The sequence below is a fragment of the Typopeltis vanoorti genome, chromosome 7, assembly GCF_054136105.1.
Source record: "Typopeltis vanoorti isolate ZY-2024b chromosome 7, IOZ_Tvanoo_1.0, whole genome shotgun sequence".
Lineage (NCBI taxonomy): Eukaryota > Metazoa > Arthropoda > Arachnida > Uropygi > Thelyphonidae > Typopeltis > Typopeltis vanoorti.
The window spans coordinates 66,725,248-66,749,219 of record NC_143555.1 but is presented as its reverse complement, the minus strand read 5'-3'; the positions used below and the strand labels follow the sequence as shown (position 1 = coordinate 66,749,219).

The 23,972-nt window shown below is 37.1% G+C and overlaps 1 protein-coding gene across 2 annotated transcripts in view; it reads right to left on the bottom strand.

Annotated features, from left to right (window-relative positions):
* Positions 1-20,425, bottom strand: part of LOC150104741 (short coiled-coil protein homolog) — a 95,469-nt gene extending 75,044 nt beyond the window's left edge. For both annotated transcript variants that reach the window (XM_090395922.1, XM_090395921.1), the window contains exon 1: positions 20,372-20,425. The gene's annotated coding sequence lies outside the window, so the exon portion shown is untranslated. The remainder of the gene's footprint in view (positions 1-20,371) is intronic.
* Positions 20,426-23,972: the final 3,547 nt, after the last annotated feature.

Genomic DNA, 23,972 nt, shown 5'->3' with positions numbered 1-23,972 from the left:
CAACAATGGTATTATCTTTGATGGAAAGCATGGATTTGCTAAAGGGAGGTCATGTTTTATAATCTACTTACTTATTACAACAAGGTGACTGCTTCCATGGACATAGGAGAAGGATACACAGTAATATACTCAGATTTTGCAAAGGCTTTTGATAGATTACCACATGATAAGGTGATAGTCAAACTGGAGAAATGGGGTTAGTTATTACATTGGTGCATTGGATTGGAGACTGGCTATCTGATAGGTATCAACAAGTTGTGTATGGGGGAGCGATATCCAGGAAAAGGAAAGTCACTAGTGGTGTGCTTCAGGGGTCTGTTTTAGGACCATTGCTGTTTAACTTGTATATTAATGATATTGGTGAAGATTTTGATGAAGATATTCAGTTGTTTGCAGATGATGCAAAGTTAGGACGAACCATGAAGAGTTGAGAAGATGTTGTGGCCTTACAAGAAGACTTGAATAAATTGAGTGATTGGGCACGGGAATGGGGATGCGAGTTCAATGTTGCGAAATGTAAGGCTTTAAAATTTGGGAAACAAAGATGGGATGCAGAATTTATGCTTAGTGAGGATATATTGTCAGAGGTGGAGGAAATAAGAGATCTGGGGGGTGATAGTGGACAAGGATCTGAAATTTAGGAAACACATAGCCAAAATTGTGAAGATAACACAAAGGCTTCTAGGAATGATGCAGAGGACACTGACTTGTAGAGGTAAGGAGATTCTTGTTCCATTCTATAAGGCTTTGATTAGGCTATACATGGATTTCTGTGCACAGATTTGATCACCTGGCTTTCAGAAGGACAAAGAGATGTTGGAAAGGGGTCCATAGGCGACTGACTAAGGTAGTTTCTAACCTCTGGAATGTCGAGAATGAAGAAAGATTGAAAATATGCAACTTGAAGAGTCTGGTGGACAGGAGGAGGAGGAGAAGAGATATGATAAAGACCTACAAGTTATTAAGGGGTTGTTATAGGTTCTCCCCTGTCAGAGAACATGGGAGAACCAGAGGTCATCCCTGGAAGCTGTATAAGGAGGGTGTGAGTAGGGGAGTGAAAAGCAAGTTTTTTTTTCATGCGAAGTTGTGAATGATTGGAATGTCTTGCCTCAGAGTGTGGTGTCTACAGAGAATTTGAGTGTGTTTAAAGCATGGTATGATGAACTGTGTGTTTATTAAAAGAGCCTCTTAGATGAGTCTGACTCCACGGGGTCTTGGGTAATAATAAAATATGGATGAATCCATAATATACTTCATTACAATATCTTCAAATTGAATCATCTCAACACTATACGTAAAATTTGACTGTTATTATTATTATCATTATTATTATCAACATTTGACCTCCATGGAGTCAGAGACTCATTGTGGGAGGTACTCGCTATTGCATACAATGCTCATCTAACTGCATCTTAAACTGATTCAATGTGTCCACATCCACAACACACTCAGGCAATGTATTCTTACTCACTAACCACCCTCTGTGCAAAGAATCTGCTTCTCAATCCTTTGCTCACACCCTCCTTATACAGTTTCCAGCAATGGTCTCTTGTTCTACTCCCCTCTCCTTTTCTATGAAAAATCTCTTCCATGCCTACCTGATAACCCCTGACCAGCTTATAGGTCTCAATCATATTCCTCCTCTTCCTCCTATTCATGAGGCTCTGCAACTTACATTCTCTCAATCTTTCCTCGTACTCCATATTCCCAAGACCACTGACTACCTTTGTGAATCCTCTCTGTACCCTTTCCAACATATCCTCGCCACCATGAAAACCTGGCGACCAAATCTGTGCACAATAATCCATATGAGGCCTGATCAAGGCCTTATAAAATGGAATCATCACCGCTCTATTTCTGCATGTCAGGGTTCTCCACATCATTGCCATTATTCGATGCGATGTCTTCATAACTTGTGCAATGTGTCCCCTGAATTTCAGGTCCTTGTCCACCATCACTCCTAGATCTCTCATCTCCTCTACTTCTGTTAAAGTTTCCCACCATGTATACTTTGCATCCCATCATTGCTTACCAAATCTCAGAACCTTACAATTGGCAACAATGAACTGACAGTTCCACTTACCTGCCCATTCATGCAATCTATTCAAGTCCTCTTATAAGGCATTAACATCAGCCTGACTGTGCATTGCTTTCCCTAGTTTTGCATCATCCGCAAACAGCTGGATATCACTAGTTAAACCCAACCCAATATCATTAACATCCAAATTGAACAACAATAGCCCCAAAACTGACCTCTGCGGCACACCACTGGTGACCTTTCTCTTTCGAGATACTGCACTCCCCATATACAACTTTCTGATGCCTATCTGACAGCCGGTCACTGATCCAACACAGAAGTCTGTTATCCAATCCCATCTGTTTCAATTTTTTTTTTAAGAGCTTGTCATGTGGCAGTCTATCAAAAGCCTTTGCAAAATCCAAGTACACCACTGTATATGCATTTCCCCTGTCCAAAGTATTTGTCACCTTGTTATAGTACATAAGTTAGTGAAACATGATCTCCCCTTAACAAACCCATGCTGATCACCACAGAGAATACTGCTGTTATCAACCCATTTCTGTATCCTACTTCTCACCAATCTCTCCAGGATCTTCACCACAACTCCATATACAGACCAGCCTATAATTTGAAGCTACAGCCTTATCACCGTCTTTACGAAGTGGAACAATTTTACCCTCCTTCCACTCCCTTGGAACCTATGCTGTTGCAAAACTCTTATTATTAAACAGGCATGCCAATACTACTGCCAGTTCGCTGGAACATTCCCTTAAGATGCGTGGTGATATGTCATCAAATCCTATTACCTTATGAACATCAAGGTTATTTATTTCTCAAATACCTCCTGCTCACTCACAATTATGTCCTCTACACTTAAGTCCCTCATGATTCCACCCTGATCAGGATGAAACAACTGAATACCTTGACAATGTCTTCTGCAGCAGTTATCAATCTACCACTTTCACCCCTTAACTTCATCTTTCCATGATCATTCTTCCTTCTACTTGCCACATATCTAAAAAACTCTCTAGTGTTTTTTTAGCCTGATTTGCCAATTTCTGCTCATACTCTACTTTTGTTTTCCTCACTAAATGAGTCACTCTCCTGGCTTGTTCTTTATACTCTTCATGCAACTGATTATTACCATTATTCATCTTGTACTTTCTCCAAAGTACCTTCTTTTTCCAGATTTCATGTTTAAGCTCCACATTCATCCATTTTACACCTACCTTATTCAGCCTTTTGGCCTTTGGGATACATTTGTACATTGATGCTGTTATGTATTTCTTTGTAAGTTCCCATGCAGCATTTATTTCCTTACCGTTCAACTCCTCGTTCCAAGTTATAGCTCCACCAGTCTTATAATTCCACATATATCCTTTTCTAGCAAAAAAATGCACATGACAAGCCACAACACAGGTGATTACTTCATGATTGTTTTTGCCAACACTGGAGGAAAATGTGAAACCCCCTCAAACAATTACATCCTCTGATGAAATGATTAGATCCAGAACTCTTGATCCTCGCGTGCCTTCCTTTACATGCTGCCTGAGATAGTTATCTCTCAAGAACTCGAGAAATTCACTTTCCTTATTCCCAAATGCTATCTCTTCATTCCAATCTATACAGCCATAATTAAAATCACCTATAATAATTACTCTTCCTTTGTTCACTAATCCAAGCTATTTAACATTTCTTCATCACCACCTTGCACATTCCCAGGCCTATAACAACATCCACCTAAATATGTCTTCCTCTCAACCTCTACATTATGCCACATTGCCTCACAACCATTGCCACTATTTCCTTCTTTCATGTCTACCTTATGTGGACTTAATTCCACTACTATGATCAGCAGCACTCCCCCCCCCTCCCTTCCTGCCCTTTTCTATCCTCTCGAAAAGTATTGTATCCTTCCATTTCTATTCTCGTTATGATATCATCTTCATTCAACCATGTTTCACTTATTCCAATGATTTGGGGTTGAATAAACTCAATTGCTGAAACCATATTTCATCCCCTTTATTTATGATACTTCTGGCATTTGTAAACAAACACAACAGTTCATTTTCAGGTCTATAGTTATACAAGTGTTAGCAAACTTTGTTTGCTAACACTTGTATAAAAGATTAAACTAAATTTATTATAGTCTAACTAAGTGGAAAATAAACTTTCAACAAAGACATCTATGAGAAAGTGAGTGGAGTTACTGTGAAGATAATATCAAGAGTTTTAAGGGAGATTTCTGGCACAACATCCCAAATTTGAGAACAACTTAAAGTTGAGTGGATTCGGAATTTGTGGAAACTACACATGTCGAAAGTGGCATCTTAAATGGAAAAAATGCATCAAGAGTTTAGGGCACTTTGGAAGATATGAATGTGACGTGTTTGTGCATGAAAAGGCTTGAGGTCTAATAGTTATATGGAGATTCGGGTATTATTAAAAGGTAAAGACATGAAGTGAGATCTATCTTGGAAGAAATAATATAGAATATTTTGGTAGAAGTGAAGTTGACAAAACTAACTCCCCTCCCCACCAAAAAAAATGTTGAAGAAGAAGTGTCTCAGCAGAGCTATGAGTGGGATTTGAAGTCTATAAAAGCAGGTCATTTATGTATAGGAAGAAGAGTATGGATAAAAATTGGGAGTCTTCGAGTACTTTGGCAGTGAAGGATAAACATGAAAAGAGGAAGTTACTCTATCATGACAATGTACCAGTCAAACAGGAAAGAAAATACTCCATCAGCAAAAGATGAAAAGTAGATCATAAGATGGAAGTTTATGAAGTAAGCCTTTATGCCGGATATGAACAAATGTCCTGGAAATGTCAAGGACAAGCATATGAGTTTCCTCAAAGCATCTCATAGCTTGCGTTGCATATGTTAGTTAAGTAATCCACTGCAGATCAAGAATGGTAAAATCCATCCTGGTGATCCCTGCATCCCATTGTTTTTGAGTGAAACGGAGTGATGGCAATAGTTGATTTTTGTTCTCTCTTTTTTGGAATGGGCTGTGAGTATGATTGTTCCTATGTTCATAAGAAAATAAATTTTGGTACACAGATTTTGAATAAAACTGAAGAGAATGCCATCCGGACCAGAAGACTTATTGGTATTAGGATTCTTGGATTCTTCTTTGTTTTTTGATAAAAGACCAGAAGAGACATGAACTTGCACTTGATTTAGTGAGAGGTGATCTGCCTGTCATCTGCATGCAAGAATTGAAGAGGAAAAATGATGTTAGGATGTCAGCTTTATCTCCATAGGTAACGTTACAAATGTTCCATTTGAATCTGAGAGAAAAAAAAGCATGGATGGGTAAAAACAGTGCAATTTGAGGAGGCATTTTCTGCACTTGTCCTTTTCAAAATCAGATTTGGCTCTGCTGATTTTTTTTTTTTTTTTTTTGTTTTGTTTTGTGTTTGTTCTGTTTTAGTTACAAGCTGCAATGTAGGCTAAGATTGAAACAGTAATTTTTGTCTCTTGTCAGGTTTTTTTCTTGCTTAGAGCTACCTGGCACACTTGGAGAACCAAACTCGGTTGCCAGGAATAGGAATTCTGAGGGGAATGGAGAACAAAGACCTGAAAATAATTTTGAATTATTTCAGGAAGTACTATTTGAGCTCAAAGTAGGTGTCTGAATCAGATCATTGGAAGGAGGAACAGAAAATATTGAGATTATCCCATGGGATAACCTCTTTGAAAGGATATAAGAATGCTAATAGCTGTGAGAGAAAGAAGTTCTATAGAAAAAAAAATGTAATAATATTTGGAAGAAGAAATAGACAGGAAATGTTCAAAGATACTGGGAGAATTATCTGGTATTGAATAGGTGACAAGGTGGACAATGTGCTATATCACTGCTAACAACAAATACCTTGGTATTTCATTCAGAATTGGAAAAGGGGAAACTATCATGAGTTGAGGACATTAAATTACACACACGTGCATGCACGCATTTACCTCATTACAAGTCTTCCTTAGATGAATGCACAAGTGTGTGGTTTTGAATAGCTGAAATGGAAAGCATTGCTGTACCTGCCAACTGAAATTTGGTTAGAAAAAAGCAGACTGCATTTAAAATGCGTGCAAGTAGCAGTGAATATCACTTATATTAAGGGCATGCATTTTGGTGAAATGGATATCTATACGCCATCCAGATTCAATCTGGAATGTAAGTGGCAACTAGATTATCTGTTAGCTGGTCAGAAGATAAGGCTGTTGTACCCTCAAATAAGGGAAGACTGGGTCCCCTTGAGCATGAGTGGCACTGGTATGCCCTTTGAAGAGTGTCACTCACACTGCCATGTTGGGAGGAAGGAAGGGAAAGAGAACCAGAGATTCTGCTCTTCAGACCAAAGATGCCAACAGCCAACTACAGAAGTCATATTTTACTAGAGGATGATAGTCATAATCTACCATCCAGAAGTACAATTAAGCATACTGGCCCATGCATTTATGGTGACAATTCTCTCCAGGTTTGTCAAAGCTCTATTTGTGGAAGAAAGCTATTAAACAGGCTAAATCCAAGTAGCCAGGCACATATCTCCCTTAACTAGGCACAGGGAATTGAAGTGATCGGTATTGGCAGTAGCGTGTCTTTATGGATACCACTGTATTAAAGAAAAGTTTGTAATTTAGTGAAGATATATGTATAGTACGTTTCGAAACGGAGAAGGGAGATGCAAAAGAATTCCTTATATGTGGCAATCCTAGAGTTGAAAATTGCTGATGACCTAAAGTCCTCATTTATTTTAAAATCTGATTCTAAACCAGTTTTCCTGGATTTCATCTGTTACTTAAAAGGACTAAGAACTGATGTTAGCTTGGAGTTTTCATTACAGCTCAATGAACTTTTTCAGTCCATCTTTTGTTGGGATGAACTGCACTATTAAGGATCAGATTAAAGATCACCAGAATATGGGCTATCCATATTCTGGTGATCTTTAGGCAGTAATCATTATTCACACCATAACTCATTCACTGTAAGAACCCATGAATGACTGACAATCCATGCTACTTATTCATTCACCATTCTCTAAGCAAAAAAATCTAGTTTCCCCACCCTTGTTAACAATATTCTTCTACAATTTCAATGGGTGATTCCTTGTTTTCTTTTGTTGTTATGCACTGGAAAATTTCTTCTGTGTCAATCCTATAAAATTTCTCTAGCACTTATGTTTCTACCATATCCCCTCACTTCTACCGATAACTCAATTTTGCAATCTGCAAGAGCTTTTAATCTATCCTCACAGGGGGGGGGAGTATTTCCATAAATCTGCCACCATTCTGATTATTCATCTTTGGATGCAAGAGTGTAAGGACTACATTTTTTGCTTAGAGAGTGGTGAATGGGTGGAATGAGTTGCCAAAGTGTTGTGAAAATGCTTTGTCAGTTGTGAATGCCTCCCGTGAAGTTTTCAGACTCTATGGTGGCACTTGTGCAATAATAAGCAGGTCAGCATGTATGTATTTGAGAACATAGAAAAAATTAAAAAGCTAAGTGCAATATAAGAGTAGCCAAGCAAAAGTCATGAGAAAATTTTGGGAACAATATAGAAGAAAAATGCTGCAAAGGTGAAAAATGTTCTGGAGGATACTGGAAAAGCTTAGACATGAAAGAGCATTGGTAAAAGGAATCTGAGATGATAGATATTACATAAAAATTGATGATACAGATATTCTGGATGTCTGAAAAATCATTAAATGAGATAAGTAGCAATAGGATAGTAGTTAGAAAATGTCCATGGAGTAATATGGTCTCAGTTCTGGAGGTAGAAAACTATCAGATTTTAAACATGGCAAGGTCAGTAGAATAGATATATTCAACCAGAATGCTGAAATATGGAGGTATAAGCTGAAATGTGGAAGTGTCATGATATAATTAATAATAAATAATAATAATAATATGGCGGTATAAAAGTTTTACAGTAGTTAAGCTGCATTACAATCGAAGGCCTAATCAGAAAGTTAAATTTCTGACTAGTATCACATCTATTAAACTGAAATAAAACAGAATATGAAAATTATGTAGATATTTTCCTACTGAGCATTCCAAGTAAGACCAGGTAAGATTTATGCAAACAAGAGATTAGAGGCTAAGAGAAAACTTGATTATGCAGACTATGATAGTACTGCATAATCAAGTTTATATTATTACCAGATTTATATCAACAACTTTCTTCCAAATTAATCTGTTATTGGTCACATCTTACATCCAGGTATTCTAAGAGCATCGACCCGCCTAGACACTGGTCTTGTTCCAGGTATTTTATCTTGCCATGAATGCATTGCTTTGCTCAGCTTTCATTCTGTTTCTGTGACCATTCCACCTTCAACTAGCTTTGCTCACATTCTTGAATGCTAACAACATCAAGTTCCTTTTAATACTCTCATTCTTGCATGATTCTGCTAGTGAAGTCATTTTCTCATTCTCCTAATTTTTCTCATAGGTCCATAAGTTAAAATGGGTTTTAAAACTGTCTTGTAAACTACTAAGTCAGTGTTCTGGTGTTCTTATTATCTATTTCCATAATTAATTTGCCATTTTCTCTAAAGATGTAATACCCGAATAGCAGAAATATTTCATTCTATAGGATCTAACATTGAAAAGTTCAGATTAAAATAGAAATGCTCTCGTCTATTTTCATATTTTTTGTCTTTTTATTGCTAATTTTCATACTAAATACGTCATACCAGTTATTCACTTTTGGCATAGGATCCTCAAAGATTATTTTGGAAAATAACATCTACACAAAGTAAAGAGTTGAGTTTAATATCTGCCACTGTGAATTCAGGTTTAATGTTACTTTCCTTTATAATGTTGATCTATAAAGAAGGTAAATACCAGTTAAGATAGTATGCACCCTGGTCTTACACCTGGTTTTTACATAAGCTTCCTATACAACAATATAACCTTCAATTCCAATCAAGTTACAAGTATAGACTACATGTTACTCTGCATAATGTCCCATTTATCTCATATAATCATTGCATTCAGAAAAGTTTCTCTCTTGGAACCTTAATATGTGCTTTTTTCCAGATCTACAAAATTTAAATCCATTTGTATTTACATGATTTCTGTCATAAAGTGAAAATTTTATCTCAGCAACATATGTCAACTGAACCCAACTTGTTCTTCTCCAAGTTTCTCTTCCAGATATTTTCTTAGGCTTTTCTCATTATGTTTACATCAATCTTACCTGGAACACTCTGTAAGGAAATTGCCTATAATTATAACATTGTTTTGCTGGCCCAGTTGCTGAGTGGTTAGCATATCTGCTCTCCAGCCAAAAGGCTGTGGACATGGATGTTTGATTGTTTTTCACCTTCACATATATAAACACTCTCCAAAGTTGGTCACAATGGGAGAAGTAGACCCATACCTCCCACAATGGCAGAGGCCTTTACCCAGCAGTGGGGAAGATATAGGCAGAATCACAATTAAAATCATAACATTGTTTTATTTTCCATTTTAGAGACAGATATTATGACAACTCGACTGAATCTATTGGAATTTGATTTTACCTAGAACATCTAAGTAAGTGTGAATTATGAAGTGTAGCTGCATAAAACTTTTATACTTCCATATTTGAGCATTTCTTGTTGAATATTACTATTTCAGCAGCCTTTCTGGTTTCCTAATTGTTTTGATTATCATCTATTCAAGCCACATTTATGGTTTCTAATGGCTTCTTCTACTACTAATAGAAACAAATTACTGATATGTACTCCTGATTGCATTTCTCTTGAATATTTTCTATTGCTGTTCTGTCACTGTATCTCATTTTACAACCTTGCAAAGAAATTACTCCAGACATTAAGACTGATCTTTATCAGTTTTTGTGTTACCCTTATCATCTGACTTTTTTAAGTGTACTTTCCTCAGTTTTGAAAGTTTTCAATAGGTTTCAGAACATTTTGCCACTTTTGTTATTTATATAGTATTGTCTTCATTCTTCTTAAAGTTTTCTCATGACTTTTTTAGCTAGTTTTATACATAGCATTCTTATATTTCCTCTCTATATTCTTTCAGAACATGCATGCAAAATTACTTTCCAGAAATTTTTGGAATGACTTTCTTTTTTTTCAGGATTGCCTCTTTTACTTCTTGAGTCCACCATGAAATTTAGCTTTTTCATCTATGCAGGCAACTTCGCTGAAATCCTCTTTTTTTTAGAATTAATGTTTTCTTCAGATGTTGATACAGAAAAAGTTTTGGTTCTTATTCAAACTTTCATTTTTTTCTCCAGTAATACTGTATATTTAGCAGCCCCCCCCATCTTAGAAATGTGGGTTTGCCTCCTGTAAAACAGGCAAACAAATCAAACAACAAATAAATGCAATTAACAGCTATAAATTGCATTGCACATTAGTGACAGTGTGGGAAGATGGTGGACTGTATACTGTTCAACAACATAACAGGACTTCTTACAATGTCTATACTCGATGAAGATGCCATGCAATAACAATATTTGAATCTACAGTTCATATAGAAAGTTACTTGCTATTTAAAAAACACCAATATATACTTGTATCCTGAATCAATGTGAAGATATCACTATCATCAATAACATAGTCATTAAGATATACTCTATGAGAAATTCTATACTTGTTTTAATTCTTTACAGCATAAGTAAACAAAGTTTTTGCATAAAGTATCTTCATGACTAATCTATTTGTATATAGAGGCTGTTGACTTCATATCACCTGCCCCATATCAGTGTATATAGAAAGTATGGCTTCTGCACTGATTTAATCTTAATTTCATCCTGAGGATAGCCCCAATAATGAAACAAAAAAAAAAATCAAAACAAGTCTGAGCAGTGACCCTTCCCATAATGCATAGTGATATACATACAAAAATGGAAGTGTGTTTTGCATGATGTGATGCTGATGTAACTAATATGAAGTCACAGTCTCCATATTCAAGTATACTAGTAATGCAAATATTTCACATGCAAACTTTGTTCATGAGTAAATGAGTAAAACAAGAATATAATTTCTCATCAAGTATAATATACTTTGTGCAACTCTCTCTGATCCAGAGTATTTTAATAATAGAGCGATACGCCATTTTACTACTTGTATAATAAAAAATATATGACTTCTGCATTGATTTTATATTCCTAGCCTCAAAAAAGGTTGAAGCTGTTGTGGGTGGTGATCCTTCCCAGAATGTGTAGCAATATATAGATCTGAAGTCTGTTAGTGGGACATCAAGGGATTCTGAAGCAACCGATACAAAGTCAACAACCTCTATATACAAGTCATGAAATTGCTTCATGTGCAAACTTTGCTTCCACTTGGGTAAAAGATTAAAACAAGAATATTCTTTTTTATCAAGTAAAATACAATTTCTAACTAAGTGAAAAACTTTCTACAACTATGATAATCAATAAGACTTTTCTCATATCTTGTGTTCTTTCCATGTGAATTTATGCAGATCTTTTATGTTGAAACATAGTATTAGTAATGGCTCTCCATGTCCTAAATAGAAATTTAACAAGTATTTACCATACTATTAGCTTTGTTTCTTTCCTTCAAATTTCCCAAAACATTTTATATGTTTGGTATTCATTTCTTACTCTGTTTGGATCAGCAATTAGAACCAACTTTCCCTTTTTTTATTACTAATTTTAAAAATTCCTCTTTCCTTAAGAGAACCATTTTTGGGACCACAGGCACAAACATCTGTATATTCTAATTTTTCTCAATACACTTGTATTTGTGATCTCTAGTATTTGATCAAGTGTTTTAATTCTAACTCAGCTCTCAGATCTACAAGTTAAAATTAGTCACCTTCATTAACATTATGCCTTAAAATAGCTGAAATGCTTTACTTGTTCTATAGATTTTCCATTAAGGATACGAGTGATATTTTCAGTATATTATAGAAAAAAAATTAAATTGTTAAAGAGTCAGTTAAATAGAAAAAAAAAAAAAACACTCAAATGTGCAGTAATAATAAGGAAGTTCATTAGTTGTTAAAATTTGAAAATTACACATTACTAGTTTCATGCACCTACAAAGTGTGTACATGAAACTAGTAGGTTTGAAGTAATTTTCAAATTTTAACAACTCATAAAATTGCTTTTTATTTTTCCTTTTATATGTTCTTTAGTTGTAAAACATTCTCTTTAAATAAAAATCTGAAATGTTATTGAAAAATTGAACAAAATTATATCAGTAAAACAAATTTTCTAAAAAAAAAAATTTCCTTCTATAATAGTCATGATCCACCCTATATCATAACTTAAATTCAAGTGTCATCTCAGCACTCTTCTCTCTCTCTCTATCCCCACCTGCCGTCTTTCTCTCTGGCAGCAGATTCCAACCAACAAATAAGAAATACCTGCATCTCAACAGCCTTGTTAATGACATTCTTACCTGTCATATTCTGAAAAATTTAACTATCCCAAAAGGTTCCACACCAACTTATGTCTGTTAAGAAAAAAAAACAAAAAACTTCCCCTTACCTATTTGGCAAACTATAATTTATATTCTAATCCTGATAGTTCTGATACAATTTTGCCTCCAAACCTTTTCCTCCCCAGATAGCTGAATTTATATATGTGAAGCAGCCCAATCACAACTCCATACAGATAACAAACTCCTTATCCTTGCCTGGCATATTTATTATTATTTTTAATGATAAAGGAATGGGAGGGGGGGGAGTCAGGAAGTGGGTCAGATTCTTCTCATAATATGCAGAATGGATGACAGAATATCAGCACAGGTGCTGAAGGAAAGGAATGTGCAAGTGAATTAGCAATATCCCTCACCTAGTTGTTCAACTTGATTCTCAGGCATGTGTCCAATTCCTAATAAGTGGGAGAAAGGCAAAAATAATTCAAGTATATATGGGTGGAACTAGAACTGATACAACCAATCACAAATCTGAATCAATCAATATTATGGGAACAGTCATTAAAGCAGACAGCACAGCTTTGTTAAAGGAAGGTCTTCATTAAAACAGGCTGACAGCAGAGTCAGATAAGGAGAATAGCTAAACTAATACTTCTCAACTTGCAAATTCACCTATGAGAACAGCAACTTTCTGTGTGTATTCAAAAATAAGCTTGTGACATGGATAGGCGGTATCAGGAAGTGATGTAAGGACTTAATAAGTCTAAAGAAGAAGGGTGATTAGACCCAGGACCAGTGGAGAACTACAGATCTACACTCAGACATGCATTTAACTTGATACAGATATTGAGAATGGACCAGGGAGTAACACCCAGTTATGCGCTGATGATGCCAGGGTTAGAATGATAAGCTGATACAAAATACCTGCAAGATGATTTGAACAGACAATGAATTTCATCAATGCTGCCAGGTGTAAGATTATGCATTCTGAGGTCGAAGCATGCAGAGTATTATACTAATAGGAATACACTATATGTACTCAAGAATCTACTCAAGAAGAGATTTCAAGGGTAGACAAAATTACAGCTAAGTGGCTACACTGATAAGGTGGTTAAGTTATCACAGAAATAACTGCAATATTGAAGAACACTTTGCAGGAATGAGGAAGATAGACTTGTACTTTATAAAGCATTAAGACCACATCTGGACTACCACACTTAGATATGGTCATCTGGGTTTCATGAAGATGGGAAGACAGTCAAAAAAAGATCCAGTGGCAGGCAACCAAAATTATTATTATCCAAGACCCCCATAGAGTCAAAGACCAATCTAGTGGGTCCTTTTATCACACACACACACACACACACACACACACACATAGCTCATCATACTGTGCTTTAAACACACTCAAATACTCTGCAGACACCACACTCTCAGACTGCCTGGTCTCTGTAGACCTCATGAAATTGGTTACTTCCACTTCTCTTATGCTTCCTCCATAATGCCCTTTTTCTCTATATCGCATGCTTAATCTCTTTATTCATCCATTTCACACCTACCTTATTTAACCTTTTCACCCTTGGAATACATTTAGACATTGCATCTACTATATAGTTTTGAAAATCCCCCAAGCTACTGATCTCTTTTCCAGCTAACTCCTCATTCCATGCTACACCTGCAAGCTGTCTCCTGAGCTCTTCATAATCACTCCCCCCCACCTTGTAGTTCCACATATACCCTTTTCTTACAGAGGTCCTCACACTGCTGGCAACCACCCAGGTAATCATCTCATGATCACTCTCACCAATTGGTGGGTGATTTGACACTTCATTTATAATTAGATCCTCTGATGAGATGACCATATCAAAGACCCCCAATCCTCATGTGCCCTCTGCTAGATACTGTCTGAGGTATTTATCCCTCAAAAACTTGAGTTTTTGAGGGATAAATTTTCTTTACTTCCAGTTGCTATCTCATCATTCCAGTCTATATTGCCATAATTAAAATCGCCCATTATGATCACTCTTTTCTTATTTGCTTGGCTAATTTGATTATACATTTCACAGTCACTACCATCCACATTTCCTGGTCTATAACAACAGCCAACAAAGTATTTCATACTGTGAATTTGTACATATAACAATAGCCTGAGGGAAAATGGATGAAGGAAAGAAAATATGATGCAGCCATAAAAGTTGGTAAAGGTCTTATAATATACATGGCCAAGCATCTCAGTGCACAAAGCAAGAAACACTACTGCTAGATCTTAGATGAGTTTTATCACCTTTAATAGTAACACTTGAAAAGAAGGTGGGGAAAGAAATTATGGAGAACAGCATAGATTTCTAAGTGCAAGCTACCCGTTTTTGAGTTACATTACAGCAAAGCGGAAAAAAAAATTTTTTATATATTCATATTTACGAATTTAGGGACACAAAACACACGTGTTGAAATGATTATTTTACTTATTATTAATAAAATAATACGATGTTTCGACCCCTGTATTGAGGTCATCATCAGAAATATGATGTGTATAGGAAACAAGCTACATGCTCTTGCACTCTATAAAGGTAAATTAAATCTAAGCTGTTAATTAATCTTTTTCTTGGCCTGACCTCTAGTAATAAAATAAAAATTAAATAAATAAAAATAATAAAATAAATAATTAATAAATAAAAAACTACAATATACTCTGCTAAAGTCCTCCTGTACTAAGATTCTTTTGGATTTGTACAGTTCAGATTGTTATACTATGAATTTTCTTCCAGACTTGTACAGTTCAAGTTGCTATTGAATGTTAAGGAGAAGAAAAAAAAAAACACATTTCACCAACCAAGTCTAATTGTATTAGGATTTTTTTTTTTGTTCAGATTTGAATTATGTTTGAGCATTTCACATGCTTCTTTAAATTTCTTCTCGAACCAGGTTTTGGTGCGGTAGGGACTTGGTACCTTTCCAATCAATTCTGTATGTTTGGAGTGCTTGGTCAGAAAGGCCAGTTTTTCCAAAATGGAGGTATTTAATGTGTCGTTTGTGTTTGTCCTTCCTAATTGGGATGGTTCACCTGTTTCCCCTAGGTTACAGTGGATGATGAGATGTTAATAGAAAACATAGTGCATTTACTTGGAGCTCTTCATAGAACAAAACGTGAGATTGAGTGGTTGGAGAAATGCCTGGCAGATGGTATGACATAGAAGCAAAAGAAAGGAGAAAACATAGAATGCAGAGCATGAAAATAAGGATCAGATTTTGCATGATGATTCATTGATATAAGGAGTCATTGAGGAGAGTGTGATGAAATCGGGTTTGCCCTGGAGCTAAGATTAAGGATGATAGTAATGCTATAAGGATGTAGAGAGTTAAGGTGAAAAACGATGTTTATTTTGGCTTAATTTATGTTTTGTTTATAATGACAGTAACCCAAGTATCTGGAAAGATACTTGGGTTACTGTCATTATAAACAAAATTTAAAAAATTTTAAAAAACCAAACCACCCAAACAGCTTGAGGGGGGGGGGGGCTCCAATACCTTGGACTAGAGGAGAAAATGGCCGTGGACAGAACTGAGTGGAGGAGGTTGATCCATTGCAAAAACCTTACCTGAGCAGGACTGAAGCTGAAGAAGAAAATGTTTATTTTGGCTAGTACAAATGATTAACAGGTGGCAAGTGTGGTATGTGAGAAGGCATGAAAGAAAGAAAGTGCATCCAAAAACAAAGAGTGAGAAAGTGAAAGTTGTGAGTCTGTTGTCATAGAATAACAGAAGCAAGCTGAGACAGAGAGCTATGACCATAAATGAGTCAGTGCACAGATTGTGGAGGAGGAATGGTGTGAAGTTTGTGGATTTGTGGAATGAGTTTGATGGAAGGATTTATACAAGGCTGATGGCTTGCATATAAATGGATCTGATGTCATGAGTCTTGAGAAGGTGTTGTTCAGTGAGAGTTTGGAAGTACAAAGTCAGAACAACTAGAATTATTACGGTGGATGCTGGCGAGTGTGGGTCATGAGTCTTGAGACGGTGTTGTTCAGTGAGAGTTTGGAAGTACAAAGTCAGAACAACTAGAATTATTACGGTGGATGCTGGCGAGTGTGGGTCCAGGGAACCTAGAGATTAGCAAGTAGGAGAGTGCTGAGATAATGTGATAAGTCAGTGCACAGATTGTGGAGGAGGAATGGTGTGAAGTTTGTGGATTTGTGGAATGAGTTTGATGGAAGGATTTATACAAGGCTGATGGCTTTGCATCTAAATGGATCTGATGTCATGAGTCTTGAGAAGGTGTTGTTCAGTGAGAGTTTGGAAGTACAAAGTCAGAACAACTAGAATTATTATGGTGGATGCTGGCGAGTGCGGGTCCAGGGAACCTAGAGATTAGCAAGTAGGAGAGTGCTGAGATAATGTGCAATTAGCAAGACGACTAGAGGTCAAGTAATTGTTATGGGAATTTTGATATGAAGACATAGATTGGGAGGAATGGTCACAGGAAGGGAAGGAAATAGAATTTATGCAGCTGCTGAGAGAGAGATAATTACCTGAGACAACATGTAATTATCAAGATTCAAGAGCACTGGATTTGATCACCACATCAGAGAACTTAACACTAACCTAATCTAGCTATGCTGCCTCTGCTTGGAGAAAGTGATCATGTAGTCTTGACCCAGGAGATTGGCAGACATGCAGAATTTTCTGTTAAGAAGGGATATACATGGAATTACAAAGCAGGTAATTATGACAAGCTGAGGAGTCAGCTTTCAACAGAGCAATGGCATAAGAATTTGGAGGGAAGAGATGTTGGTGGTGCATGGGAGAGTAATCACATGATGCATAATGTAGCACCCCAAGTTCTTAACTTTACTGGGCTAAGTAATACGAGGTGTAAGGGAGGCATTATTGCAGTTCATGTATACTAATGATCAAGGGGTGTTTGAAGAAAGCAGTATCAGCATGTATACCTAGAGTCAGAAGGATAAATAGCTTCTTTAAGCAGGAGTTGCAAACAAAGACAAAGTTGTGGGGAGATTATAAAGAAAAGGTGATCTGCATGCCTATGAGCAGTATAAGGTGCACGCAAGAAGGATGACCAGTATGGCAAGGAAGGCCAAAGCTAATTATGAGAGAAAGCTAGTTGATGAAGCCAAAATAATTCTAAAGAGTTCTTTTGCTATGTGGCAAGTAACACGAGGAATGACTTTAAAAAAAGTACTGATGGTGGTGAAGTAACAGAACCAAACAAAATAACTCAATTACTGGGTGAGCATTTTGCAGGGTGTATCATCTAGGTGTTGATATTGCAATGCCAGATGTAACACTGACAGATAGAAGAACAGAGGTTGAAGAAATGGAGATGCTTAAAATATTGCAGAATCTCAATATGAGGGTATTCCTGGGATTAGATGGCCTATTGGCCCATGTATTATGCACATTAATTTCCTTGCACATTCTTGTGTATTATGAGAATGTGCAAGGGAATCATCAGCTCTACTGACCAAGCTGTTTAATTTAAGCTGCAGTACTGGGAAAGTGGCAATGGAATGAAGGAGGGGAAAATAGTCCCACTGCATAAAGGAAGCTCCAAGCCAGTCAGCAACTCAGAAGTGGTGAAAAAAGAGAATTCTGGTTGGATAAGAATATACCCTTCAAAGAGAGCAGAATGGATGATTGATGGATGAATATACCCTTTTTTCTTTACTCTCTCTCTTCAACCACTGTCTCATTAAGGATTAGTTTCTGTATTGTCTTTTCTATAGATATTTCCATGAGCATCATTCAGGAGAAGCAACCAATATTCCCCTCCTCTCTATTAAATCTATAGCAACACAAGTAACAGCTTTCCAACATCCTTTTACAGTTGATGAATTGCTGACACACCAAATCTACTATATCCCATTATCTTTTATTCCATCTATTCCATCTACCCAAAAGTTTAGAGGATTTGAATAGTACAGAACTAGTTGCATAACTTTCTGCTGCTATAAGGGGCAAAGTGAATCAGTATGTCAATAGCCAACAAGCTGAGAGGCTGCAATCTTGGGTTACATGCATTTTTGTAATGTCGTGTTTTAGTGCTTTGGTGATTTTCTTTTCCGACATGAAATGGCAGATTTTAAGGAGCAAAGAAATTTTGCTTCAAAAAAAAAAAAAAAAAAAAAAAAAAAAAAAAAAAAAAAAAAAGCTGCTACAGAAACCCACACAATGCATAAGGAAGTGTCACCAAATTCACTCAGACCAGAAAAAAAAAAAAAGTGCGTCAAGTTTGCAGCAATGTCAAGTCAATATCACTTTTTTTTTTTTTGTTTAACATCCAAGGCACTATTCACAAGAAATTCCTCCCCCTTGGTCAAACTGTCAATGGCAAGTTTTACTGTGATGTTTTGAAGTGGTTAAGGGAGAACATTCAGTACAAACATCAATGCAAATGAACAACTAGGGTTGTTCCATACATCACTCATTTGACAGGTCCTGCTTTCCGAAAAGAGACAGTAATTCCCCATCCCTCATTGCCTGACCTTCCCATGCAACTTTTTCCTATTTCAATTGAAAGGGAGATCCAGGCAGAATCAGAGAAGATGTTCAACAGTCATACCTAAGGACATCCAGGGTTGCATGGAATCATGAAAAACACCTATGATCACTGTGTACATGACCAAGGAGACTTGGGCACGTACACTTTGAAGGAGACGGTTGAAACTAAGAGTTATATTAGTGAATATTTTTTTTTTTTTTTTTTTTTAATGGTCAAATTCCCCAAACTTTTGGGTAGCAAGTCATATTTCAATTCAGTTGAGCAACCATTCATGCAAAGTATTCTCCAAAGACTACAACTTCCAGCTTTTCAAGCAGAACAGAAACTGATCATATTGTTCCAATATCAGCCCACATAAGGCATTTATTTGCTAAAGGCCTTGAAGCGTCATATGTGATAGGGATAAAAAATTTTAAAATAAAGATATTTAATTTTCTGAAGCAAGTTTTATCCACTGGATAGAAGTACAGACAAGAAATTATATTCTATTTTCAAAATTATTTTACTCTAGTAAACAGAAGTGTAAGGATGTCATAAAAGTGTGCCAATGCACTGTCATAACTGGCAGTTTGTCAACAAACTTCATTACAGTAAAATGAATTCAGATATTTTAAACATATAGCGAATCAGTAGCATATATATCTGCCAATATAATATAAATGCGATTAACAAAATATGAAGTAAGTGTACATGAAAATTCTCTTTTTTTTTTTCATTTGTTTGTTTATGGTTGGTAAACGCTGGGATAAAAACAATTTCATTTATTTATTTATTGTCAGGTATTATATTCTTCATTTTGTGGTACTGTTTTTTCAGTAAAGTAACAGACCCCACTGAACCGATTCGCTTACTCCTCCCTTCTGAGTAAGCTGAACTATACCCATAATTTGGTTTTTCATAATCAATCCAGTCACAGTCGTAAGCTTTATTGGCATTATTTTTATGCAATTTACTGCTCATTTTGCAATATATATATACATACAGAATGTGTCGATTTTTCGGTTTCAGTAATAAATGTCACTTTTTCATAAGCAAAGCCGAAATTGTTTCTTAAGGCGATGTGCCCATAAATAATACATATTTTAAATATGAGCAATATATTTAGTAGTTATCATAATGATGTTATGATAGTATTGCCGCCTCGGGCCTTGTTTTATATACAAGCTCAAGACAATCATCTAACTGAGAAAAGAGTTTTAAATCTTGCAATCAACTTCATTATCATAAATCGACCTAGATATTTTTAACATATAAACTGAGTAACATCGTTAGTTTATCAATATAATATAATATATGTTATATATTATATTATAATATATAACATATCATAAAGTGAAAGTACGCATAAAACTCATCTTTTTAGAATGAATCATCTCAGTTATTTAAATTTCTTATATTATATTAAAATCAGAATCTACAGAAAGAATCGCGAAAGATATTCAAATTACAATTAACTCACAGCAGAAACTTAAGATACTTCCAAATATTCGATTCTAAATAGATAATAACCACAGAAGCCAAGAATACTCAAGTGTCAATTGTAGGTTTTCAGATAACGTGATATCATATAACCACACAAACGGAAAACGAAATCGGATTATGCTTAAGACACCGGCATTAAGGAAAACCTTCAATACTTCAAAATCAATAATATTAAAAAAGCAAGGCCAATATAAATTTCAATATTTTACACACACACACACACACACATTAAAGTTATTATTCCATAGTCATTTCGACTACTTGATATCTTGATATTATGAGATCAATTAAGAGTGATATTACTCATCCATCTAACTTGTACCAGATTTACACTAATGAACTTAGGTATACAGTGTGTGGTATTGATTCCTCTAGATACCCCTTAACTGTCTCCCATGCACTGTGAAAATCCCTCCCTTGCAGATATTTATGCCATGGCACTGCTTCAAGCTTCTTCCTAAGGATATCATAATCTCCTACATTGTAGTTCCGCATATACCCTTTCTTAACTAGAATTTCCACATGCATTCCTAACACCCAATTCAAGCCCACATGATCACTTTAACGAATTGGAGGCAATGCAGCCACCTCAATTATGAACAGATCTTTCTGATCTTATAACAAGATCTAACATTCTCGAACTCCGAGTCCCCTCCATCACATTCTGGTTCAAGTAATTATCTTTCAGTAAGTGTAAAAATTCCATTTCCTTCCTGCCATGTAACCTTTCCTCCTTCCAATCTACGTCTCTGAAGTTAGTCTCCAATGATAATAATAATTCTTATTACTACGTGACACCTCCAGGGAATCCAAAGACTCATGTAGGGAGGACACCTACTTTACATGTCTCCGTCTCCACCACTTAATCCACCAACTACAACTAACCCAACTATACGAACGCCATCTACCGCCAACCACCGCCACTACCACTAAAATTTCCATAGACAATCACAAACATCTATGCCCACGAAGGGATTCAAACCCGCAGCCTTTTGGCTGGAGATGTGCTAACTGCTCAGCTAACTATGCCAGCCTTACTCGACTTGGTACCAATCTTCTGATGCACATCTACACCACTCCTGGCATCCGCTGGTCTATAGCAGCAACTAATTTAATGTTTTGTCCTATTGGTCTCAATTTCATACCACATTGATTCAAAAGAACTACCATCTTACGTTTGTTGTCTACAATTCATCAGCAGTATCCCACCCTGTCCTTGAATTCAGCACAACCTGTGCATTCATCCATTAGCTGTCATTTCTCTTCTTGCAATAACCCTTTCACATTCACTCTCATACAATGCATCTCGCCTATCAATCATTGCAGCCAAAACAATCAATTCTCTCACCCTACTTTGTGCCTTCTAACAGTAATACTAATGTTATTAATTTTCGCACCAGGGAGAAAACATTTTGGAGCGCTTTCGTGAACTATTCCCCTCATCATAGAATCGCCGTAAAAATGAATTGCTTACGCTCTTTCTCTCGTTTATTCTTACAATTTACTTTTTGACTTCGGATCCGTTTTTTTTTTTTTTTTTTTTCGTTGTTGTTGTTGTTCTCAATTCGATTGACCTCGTGCTTTTTCTGCAGCCTTTCAATTAGGCGCTATTCTGTGAAGGACTACATTTCTTTATTGAGGTTGTCTACGTTCTAATGAGCTTCCATAACCGCACGTTAAGTATTATCATTGATATTTATATTTTCTGTTCTTCTAACAATACTCTCTGTTCTACTCTATTATCACATAATTTGCTCTTCGCATTCACTCTTAAAACATTTATTACAAAAATTATTATTATCCACATTATTATTATTATTAGACACCACTCCTCAGCACTCTGCTAGAGGAAACCCCATCAATGGGCCCGCTACCCGTTTGGGGAGGTGTTTAGGGGCAGCGCAAAGAAATGGTTCTGCAAAAGGACGGAAATGGCAACGGCAACAGACTATGGCATTAGGCAACTGGAACATCTCACTGACAGGGAAGGAGTTGAAACTGGTCGAGGAAGCCAAGCGGTACCGGCTAGACTTAGTCGGGCTTTCTTTGACCAAGAGGAGTGGCTCTGGAACTGTCGACCTGGATAAGGGGAGGAAACTCTACTACTCTGGTGTGAGCCCAACAAAGTCTGCTCAGGCGGGTGTGGGGAAACTCACAAGCCTCCGGCTGTCAGACTGTGTTGCTGAGTGGATCCCATTGGGGGGACGGGTATGTGTGTTAAGGCTTCAGATGATTTGGCTGTGGTGCAAGCCTATGCACCTAATCTGGATTCAGAATACTCTGCCTTCCTATAGGAAGTGGATGCTGCGTTTGACAGGGTGGCAGACATGGAATCAGTCCTGCTAATGGATAACTTCAATGCACATGTCGGAACGGATGAACAGACATGGAGGGGTGTGGTTAGGAGGAACGGCGCTCCTGACCTTAACGCGAATGGGTTGAAATTATAGACTTCTGCTGTACTAACAGCTTGTCCATAATGAATACCTTCTTCCAGCACCGAGAAGTCCAAAGGTATACCTGGTACAGGGATACACTAGAACAAAGGTCTCTGATTGACTTCTTTATAGTCTCAGCAGACCTATTTTCCTCAGTGTTGGACGTTCGTGTGAGAAGAGGGGTGGAACTGTCAACTGACCACCACCTTGTGGTGTGCACTCTACGGCTTCAGAAATCAGATGCTCCCATCAACGCTGCTAGGCCTAAGCAGCTATACCACGTGAAATGGGAGGCATTGGAAAATGAGGCTGTGAGGAAGAATTTTGCAGATGGCATTTCCTCCAGGTTCAATGAGATTCTCAAGCATACTGCAGATGTTGAGGAGGAGTGGAAGCTTTCAGAACAGCTGTCACTGCCTCCGCACTCTCATGCTGTGGCAGAAAGCAGCTCGGCGTGGAAACGGGCAGTGAGAAGAGGACACCTTGGTGGACCCAAGAAGTCCAAAAAACTCTCCGAGCGAAAAAGGAGTCCTACCTAACATGGCTTAGGGTCAGGTCACCTGAGATGCGTTTGCGGTATGCCGAGGCACGAAAAGCTGCTGCTGAGGCAGTAAAGACGGCAAAGGAGAAGGCTTGGGAATCCTTTGGAGAAATATTAGACTCATCCTATGCAACTGCAAACAAAGTATTCTGGCAGACCATCCACCGCCTTCGAGGGAGGAAATCTTGCACAGCAAGGGCAATTAAGGTCTCTGATGGTGCACTTTTAACAACCGAGAAGGATATCCTCCACAAATGGAGGGAATACTTTGAGAGCCTTCTTAACCCGGGTGGCCCAGCAGTTGTGAACATCCGAGAGGTGCAGATCGGGGCAATGACTAGTCTCACAGCAGAAGAGGTTTATTTAGCAATAAAATCGCTAAAATCGGGCAAGGCTGCTGGCGATGATGAAATTCGGCCCGAAATGCTAAAAGCCTTAAATCGAGACGATATTCTCTGGCTGACTCCAGTGTGTCAGGCTGCTTGGATATCTGGGAGAGCACCAAACCCATGGCAAACAGGCATAATAATATCAGTCTTCAAGAAGGGAGACCAGAAGGATTGCAGTAACCAATGTGGCATCTCTCTTCTCAGCCTGCT